Below are 9,583 nucleotides of genomic sequence, written 5' to 3'. Positions count from 1 at the left end.
GCTACTCATACCAAAGACAGATCACTCTTTTCCCCTTAATTACCTGTGCATACTATCCAGGAATGATTTTCACAATTAAACTTAGGGCTTCTTTTCAGCATTCCTTCAGTATATTTGACAAATTCACAACCAATGTGTTTCAGACGGAACTGCTTAGAAAACATGCCATATTTTCCATCTATTAATTGATTTCTAACAACTTAGATTTGTGCCTTAATTTCTTAATAACAGCTAACAAACAGATTCAAGGGATTAGATCTGATAGACAGATGTCTGAGGAGGCCTTACAAATTGCTGAGAAAACAAGAGAAGTGAAAGGCAAAGGAGAAAAGGAAAGATATCTCCATTTGGATGCAGAGTTCCAAAGAATAGCAAGGAGAGATAAGAAAGCCTTCCTCAGTGATCAATGCAAAGAAATAGAGGAAAATGATAGAATGGGAAAGACTAGAGATCTCTTCAAGAAAATTAGAGCTACCAAGGGAAACTTTCATGCAGAGATGGGCACAATAAAGGACATAAATGGTATGAACCTAACAGAAGGAGAAGATATTAAGAGAGGTGGAAAGAATACACAGAAGCACTATACAAAAAAGATCTTCATGACCCAGGTAACCATGATGATGTGATCACTCACCTAGAGCCAGACATCCTGGAATGTGAAGTCAAGTGGGCCTTAGGAAGCATCACTACAAACAAAGCTAGTGGAGGTGATGGAATCCCAGTTGAGCTATTTCAAATCCTCAACTGATGATGCTGTGAAAATGTTGCATTCAATATGCCAGCAAATTTGGAAAACTCAGCAGTGGAGGACTGGAAAAAGGTTAGTTTTCATTCCAATCCCAAAGAAAGCAATGCCAAAAAATGTTCAAACTCCTGCACAATTGCACTCATCTCACACACTAGCAAAGTAATGCTCAAAATTCTCCAAGCCAGGCTTTAACAGTATGTGAACCGTGAACTTCCAGATGTTTAAGCTGGATTTCGCAAAGGCAGAGGAACAAGAGATTAAACTGCCAACATCCACTGGGTCATCAAAAAAGCAAGAGAGTCCCAGAAAAACATCTACTTCTGCTTTATTGACCACGCCAAAGCCTTTGACTGCATAGATCACAACAGACTGTGGAAAATTCTTAAAGAGATGAGAATACCAGATCACCTGACCTCCTACTGAAAAATCTGTATGCAAGTCAAGAAGCAGCAGTTAGAACTGGACATGGAACAACAGACTGGTTCCAAATTGGGAAAAGAGTACATCAAAACTATACATTGTCACCTTGCTTACTTAACTATATGTAGAATACAGCACTTTTTTTAGGGAATCTGTCTCCAGTTTTGGAATGTCTATAACTACAAGCAAAGAAAGTACCATAGAGAAGAGAATGAGTTAACAGTAACTATCTAGGAAATATTATTCAAGGTCTATTTGAATAGGCCTTCAGTCCTAGATCTTTAAAGTGTACAGTTGTGGGACTAAAAGTAGTATATTCAGTATGATAGAATGTCCAGTAAGGTATGATGATATCTGCTTGAAGAGAAATCATTTCCAAGCCATTGCACCTTGAATAATTTAAAGGTAAGCACCATTGACATACCTGTTAGACTGAATAAACTCAGAATACAACATGCATTGATGAGACCTTTGCTATCTATAAACATTAAATAAGCATTCAGTTTTAGACAGTTCTGGACTTTTTTTTTTTTAAACTTTACATAATTGTATTAGTTTTGCCAAATATCAAAATGAATCCATCACAGGTATACATGTGTTCCCCATCCTGAACCCTCCTCCCTCCTCCCTCCCCATACCATCCCTCTGGGTCATCCCAGTGTACTAGCCCCAAGCATCCAGCATCATGCATCGAACCTGGACTGGCAACTCATTTCATACATGATATTTTCCATGTTTCAATGCCATTCTCCCAAATCTTCCCACCCTCTCCCTCTCCCACAGAGTCCATAAGACTGTTCTATACATCAGTGTCTCTTTTGCTGTCTCGTACACAGGGTTATTGTTACCATCTTTCTAAATTCCATATATATGCGTTAGTATACTGTATTGGTGTTTTTCTTTCTGGCTTACTTCACTCTGTATAATAGGCTCCAGTTTCATCCACCTCATTAGAACTGATTCAAATGTATTCTTTTTAATGGCTGAGTAATACTCCATTGTGTATATGTACCATAGACATTTCTCCAAAGAAGACATACAGATGACTAACAAACACATGAAAAGATCCTCAACATCACTCATTATCAGAGAAATGCAAATCAAAACCACTATGAGGTACCATTTCACACCAGTCAGAATGGCTGCGATCCAAAAGTCTACAAGCAATAAATGCTGGAGAGGGTGTGGAGAAAAGGGAACCCTCTTACACTGTTGGTGGGAATGCAAACTAGTACAGCCACTATGGAGAACAGTGTGGAGATTCCTTAAAAAACTGGAAATAGAACTGCCTTATGATCCAGCAATCCCACTGCTGGGCATACACACTGAGGAAACCAGAAGGGAAAGAGACACGTGTACCCCAAGGTTCATCGCAGCACTGTTTATAATAGCCAGGACATGGAAGCAACCTAGATGTCCATCAGCAGATGAATGGATAAGAAAGCTATGGACTTTCTGACTATAGGTGCTGTTCCCAATGATAGGCATATATAGTGCCCTGTAGTATACAGAAAAAAAAAAAAAGAATGAGGAAAGAAAAACCAATATTTTAGTCCCAGCTGATTAATTCTCTCTGAAAAGTTATCTATGGTTTCTGAATTGTCATTTACCTGAGATCTTAATCAAGAAAGTTGAGTGCCAAAGAATTGATACTTTTGAACTGTGGTGTTGGAGAAGACTTGTAAGAGTCCCTTGGACTACAAGGAGATCAAACCAGTTAGTCCTAAAGGAAATCACTCCTGAATATTCATTGAAAGGACTGATGCTGAAGCTGAAACTCCAGTACTTTGGCCACCTGATATGAAGAACTGACTCCTTGGAAAAGATTCTGATGCTGGGAAAGATTGAAGGCAGGAAGAGAAGGGGACAACAGAAGGAGGAGGCAGGATGCAGGAGGAGAAGAGGACAACAGATGAAATGGTTGGATGACATCATCAACTTGATGGACATGAGTTACAGCAAGCTCTAGGAGTTGGTGACAGACAGGGGAGCCTGGCATGCTGCAGTCCATGGGGTCACAAAGAGCTGGACACGAGTGAGTGACTAAACTAAACGGAACTGAACACAACATAGACCACAAAACATTATAGTGGAAATAATGATTTAAGAATCAAAAATTGCTAAAGAGCAGAACTGACTTTCATGTTTTTTTAAGGACTTACCCTGGAACAATGATTTTTAAATTAAGTTCTTATCTCCTCTATTATAGGATTTTCCTGGAAGAATTGCAGTTGGGAAAGTGGCCCCTTTCTTATGATTAAACTCAGTCCTTTACTGCTGCATGCTGCAATCATTAGGGCTTGCAAAATCCCCTTTGCAGACTTGCAAGAAAGTTTTTTACATTATCTCCATCATAGTTTATATACCTAAAGAACAAAGATAGAATCACTGAACTCATACAATTGCAAGGTTCAGTGGAATTACATTATTGAACTACTATTGCTAACAATGAAAGACATCTATTCTCAGTATTACTGTAAGAGCCAAGCTGGAAAGAAACTTTCAGATAATCTATGCAAACAAAATATTTGTCTTAAAATTAATAGAAAATGATTTTTTTCTATTATGATTCCTATTTCACATATAAACTACTTTGATAAAGTCTTCTATAAAAGGAAGTAAAAATATTTTTATATTTCTAAATGTTACATTTGGCTGTTACATAGTCTAATTATATGGATCATTGTTCAAACTTATAATTTTTAATCCAAATATTTTTATCATGTAGTCATTGTATAAATTTTGTTCATTAATTTTTAGCACACTGAAGAACAAGAAAGAAAAGAATTTATAAAAAATAGAATTTTACAATTTAAATGTTGCAAAACTCATTTAACTCCTTTAGTGCTTACTGAATTTATTCATTTCTCATTCTTTTGCAATAATAATGCTAAAGTAGATACATAGAATTTAAGATAACTAAGTTTAGGAGAACAATTGGAAACAGATTAAGAGAAAATGATACTGAAAAGGGTAACCAGTACTTTTGACAAGTCATGATAGGATATAAGACCTGGTTCTTAAATTCAAGGAACCAACTGTACTGAAAACCAGCACCTAGTTTTCTTTTTTCTCCTGTATACCTAGCTACAGTATGCTTCCCATTCACCCTTTGCAACAAGAGTAGGCATGCTACTGAGTCCTGACCAATGAAATTTGGGTCACAGAGATGTGCAACACTTCCACACCCGGCTTTCCTCTTCTGCTAATTGAATGGACCCTACTCTAGGACTCAAGGGAGGATAGACCAGCAAATTAGAAGGAGCCTGGGTTTTCAAATGACCACGAAAGTGGTTTACAACCAGAAACACATACATTAACTTTTGTGTGAGTAAGAAATAACTCCTATTGCATTAAGCCACTGACATTTTGGAGTTTAATGCTTAGCATAACCAATTTAGTAAAGCAAAGAGAAACTTTAAAAAGTTAAACATTTTACTTCAGTACACATATACATACATATAAGCTCATGTATAACTGGAGAAATCTGAACAAGATCTGTGGATTTTCCCCATGTCAAATTCTTGGCATCCTTATTATGCTATAGTTATACAGGATGTTAACTTTGGGGGAATCTAAGTGGAAAAGTACAGAGACCTTCCTGTACATTTATTTGCAACATCCTATATATCTATAATTATAGCAAAATAATTTAAAATTTTAAACATTTCCCTTGATTAGAGGTAAAAATTGTTTCAAATATTTAGGGAAAATCAAATTTTATTTTTCTTATTTGCTCACTATATAGGTACAAATGAGGCATTTATATCATTAAAAAATTTGTAGAATATAGAAACTGTCAAAGTGGAGATTTTACATCTAATTCTTAGAGTAACTTTTCACAAAAACTGGAAGACAGTATAAGTTGAAGCATTATTTGGTAAAGATGATTTGATAATGATCTAAAATGATATGATCCAAAAGCCTAAGTGTCTATTTGAAAAACTAGATTTTAAACAAACAAACAAAAAAAAGATAACAGCTGAGAGTTTTTCAAGCAATTTTTATTTTGATTCATACTAGATAACGCTCATATCCACAACACACACCCATGTGTATCAAGTTCAGCTTCCCTCTACCACTCAGAAAGAAGATGATGGAATCAAGAGCATCGGAACAATACAATCATTAAAACAACCTTGACTTCGCTCTTACTTACTTTTTAATATAAATTATTTGTCTTCTTCAGGACTTTCTTATTGTCAAAAAATAAGTAGTAATACACTGTGGAAGAACTCTTTGCTAACTCTTTGTGGTTAGAAAGAATCCACTAGAGTGAGTTTCTTGGTCTGTCAGACAAAGCTAAGACCTATACCCTATGGCTTTTTGACAAGTAGGCAAATCATATCATGCTGCCTGTAAAACTCGATGTCTCTACCATCTCTTTACCAGAGTGGGTTCCACATGGCATCTACCTCACTGGAGATGTGATGCCTGTGATCACTAGAGCAGGAGTTCCTTACTTTTATTGCAAATGTGTTAGTTGTTCAGTCGTGTCCAACTCTTTACAATCCTATGGACTGTAGTCCACCAGGCTCTCTGTCCTTGGAATTCTCAAGGCAAGAATATTGGGGTGGGTAGCCATTTTCTTCTCCAGAGGATCTTCCCAACCCAGGGCTTCAATCCCAGTCTCCTGCATTGTAGGTGGATTCTTTTCCAGCTGAGCCACCAGAGAAGAAGAAGCCACATTTTACTGAAAGAATTGTGCATTTTATCCTTGTGCCCCAGCAAAGTAAGAACATACAAGGATGAGAAATTTCTTATAGGAAAGAGGTTCAAAGAATGAGACAGCTAAAAAGAGTGACAAATATCTGCTAGACAGCACATATATAGATTAACATTTAAAATAAGATGTTATTGGGGAGCTGCAGTTGCAGCTCCTCTCACAAACTGAGATGCTGGGATGAGGGCCCAGGCCAACAGTGGTCTGGAGCACTTCTGCAGCCAGGGCAAGGCTCTACAATGCTTCCAGGTATGGACTTGCTCCTCTTCTGCAGGCCTATGCCTCCATGCTCATGGTCAATGAGTGGGATAACCACTGTGAGTTCTGCTTCACCAGGAAAGGAGGATTGTCCAAATGTGGAAGATGCAGCAGGCATTTTACTGTAAGGTAGCATGTGAGAAAGATGACTGGCTGATGCACAAGCTGGAATGTTCTCCCATAGTTGTTCTGGGGGAAAACTGAAATCCCTCAGAGACTGTAAGGTTAATTGCAAGAATTCTGGCTATACATAAATTCTACCCAGAAAGAACACCTTCAGAGAAATGGTTAGCCATGAAGGAGTTGGAGTCACCTCTGGGTAAATTAGATAATGAGAAGAAGGATTTGATTCAGAATGACCTTGCTGCTCTGTATCACTTTCATTCCAAGCACTTTCAGTTCCCCAAAAATGATATCCTGGTAGTACTCTTCATACAGGTTAACTGTCATGGATTTACAATTGAAGATGAAGAACTTTCTCTTTTGGGATCAGCAATATTTGCTGATTTTGCACCAATGTCATTGTGACCTGCAAAGGGACCCTGGCAGAAGTCAGAGAAATCCACCCAGGAGAGGAGACTTTTACCAGCTATGTTGACCTCCTGTACTCAACAGAAGATATGAATGACTGGTTAAGAGATTCTTATTTTTTTTACTTGTAAGAGCAAGGATGTACCAACAAAGTCAAGGATAAGGCCAAGGTGGAAATCTGGAAGTTCACCTATCCCCCAGAGGCAGAGACATGATCAGATATGTTTGCAATGTATTGAGTTACAAAGGGCCAAGCACTACACAAGGTCCCCATTGAGCTGCTGGAGATTTGTGAACTCAGCCAGAAGAGCTGCGTGTTTGAGAACAGTAACATGTATAGGATGCACATGATGTGCCAAACCATGGCATCTGCTTGTACATGCAGAACTGGGAGGGAGCCCTGTCGTACAGACAGAAAATCACCCAGCCCTACAGTAAGCATTGTCCTCTGTATGCCCTCAGCCTCCATGTGGCTGAAGTTAGGAAGACTGTAGGTGGACCTGGAGAACAAAGCTTCCGGGGAGAGAGCCCTGAAGAAAGCCATTATCAGCATGGAAGTTCGTGTGTGTGTGTTTAGTTGCTTGGTCATGTCCAACATTTTGCAACCCCATGGATGGTAGCTTTGCAGATTTCTCTGTCCATGGAATTTTCCAAGCAAGAATACTGGAGTGGGTTGCCATTTCTTACTCTAGGGGATCTCCCTGACTCAGGGATTGAACCCACGTCTCCTATATCTCCTTCATTGGCAGGTGGGTTCTTTACCACTTCACCGTCTGAGAAGTACCAACAAAGAAGTAGCTTATGGCCGAGATAACCTGTACATTTCTGAGATCAAACAGGAACTGGAAAATCACTGAAAGTATGCCAATATTTTAGTTTTTATTTAAACCCTGGTGCAGAAACCTTCGAGAATTTGACATTTCAAATCATACACATCATGCCAGCATTTCTGTAAACTCAATGGAAGGGAAACATAACTTGAACTTAAACCTTATAGATGGCTTACTTGGACTTTGGTCTTAATCTTTTACCTTAATATCAAATTATTATTTGAATGCTATTTTTTTCTGTAAGAGATAATAGCATGGTTTCATATATTATACTTCAGACAGATTGAGTTTAAAAATGCAGTTATTTTTTCCTTCATGCCTACTGTAATGTTCTGAACAAACATGAATGACGAAAGAAAATTTAAAAGATAGCAGTAAAAAATGAATAAATAAAATGTTATTTTTCTACTTGGCAGTTAAGAATTATGGCAAACACTGCCTCAGTCAGGTGATGAAGGTCAACCTCTCCCAAATAATAATTCATGTGCCCCCAGCACAGTGTGGTGTCACGAGAATGGAAGTGCATCTCTGTGACCATCCTCCCCCAAAAGCACAATCTCATTTAACAATGAGAAAAGCATCAGGCAAGAGACAAAATATCTGAAGAGCACTCTTCAAAATAAAATCATCAAAAATAGGCAAAGACTGAGACTCTGTCATAAGGCAGAGAAGGTGAAGGAGACATGATGACTAAATATAATGTCCTGGAAGGGATCCTGGAACATAAAAGACATAGGAAAAAATTAGCGAACCCTAAATAAAATGTAGAGTACCTCTCAGACTTTTGGCTAAGATCAAATGTGAATAAAATGAGGAGTTCAGTTAAAAGTAATGTACCAATGTTGGCTTCTTAGTTGTGACACATGTGCCATAGTAATATAACATTAATAATAAGGGAAACTGGGCATGTGAAGGGTATAGGGGAACTCGCTGCACTGTCTTTTCAACTTTTATTTAAAAAAAAAATAAAAACTATTATTAAAAAAGAATACCTTTGCACCAGCTGGTTAATGTTCTTGTGGACACTGGAGTGAAAATATTCCCCCATTTTTTCCCTCACTTTTCAATAATGACTGGTAAAGTATGTTATGACAAGAGTTTTACTTTTAAGTTTTTTAAGACATCATGATACCATTGTCATTTGTGGCTTCTTTTCATTTTAACCAAGATTGATTCAAAGTATTTAAGCCTTGTAATTTTCTGTTTCAACAGTGTCTCACAAATAATCACAAGCAACTGCGACTAACAATTTCCATAGACTATTAGATCTGGAAAATATTCCTGTGCTGATGTTATATCTGGACAGTAGTGGTTCAGAGTTACATATCCTGATAGACTCTGGGGCTGGGAATATTTTTATTCATATTAAAAATGGGATTTAGCCTGTGATTGTGAACATTAAGGGGTTACGTCAGTTATTCTCATTGAATGAAAGGCATATCTCTTCTCCATATGGAGGTAAGCTGTGGGGGATTTACCACAGGAATTTAACAAACTATTATAAAGTTGTTCTGAACATTTTCAAAAAATAATATTACTTATAAAACTGATGTGTAACCAAAATATACTAGATTGAACCCTTTAATTAAAGTCAAATTAGTATTCAAGAACATACCTGCATGTCTGAATTCTCAACCACTGAGGAGTAACTTTATTAAAAAGTATTATTTAAACCTGATTAGCTGCTGACTCTGCCAGAATGTCAAAAGAGAAGGAATTGTAAACCTTTTGGGTAGGGTATGGGTCTGGTGGGAAGATTTTGTAGCAACCCTGTGTTCACAGACATACAGTAAACATTCTGTCTAACCAGAACGTACCTCTCTGCCGAATTTCAAACTAGTTTGGTGTTCATGATGCTCATAATGTTTCAAACATCCAGCTAGTTCTGATGTTTATAACAAATAAAAGGGATTTAGTTATAACTTCTAGTGATACAGGCTGTTCTTTAACGGATTCTCAAAGACACTTTTTACATGAAAACAATTATTAAAAGCAGCAGAAGGATAAGTTGTAATGAAATATAAACATATGACATTGTAAGAGAGGTATTTTTATATCTTAATGATGAAAATA

The 9,583-nt window shown here is 37.4% G+C and overlaps 1 pseudogene; it reads left to right on the top strand.

Annotated features, from left to right (window-relative positions):
• Window positions 1-6,071: 6,071 nt before the first annotated feature.
• LOC109563625 (N-lysine methyltransferase SMYD2-like) lies at window positions 6,072-7,537 on the top strand (annotated as a pseudogene).
• Window positions 7,538-9,583: the final 2,046 nt, after the last annotated feature.

Source organism: Bos indicus, chromosome 9 (genome assembly GCF_029378745.1).
Source record: "Bos indicus isolate NIAB-ARS_2022 breed Sahiwal x Tharparkar chromosome 9, NIAB-ARS_B.indTharparkar_mat_pri_1.0, whole genome shotgun sequence".
Classification (NCBI taxonomy): Eukaryota; Metazoa; Chordata; class Mammalia; order Artiodactyla; family Bovidae; genus Bos; species Bos indicus.
This window is presented reverse-complemented; position numbering and strand designations above follow the sequence as displayed.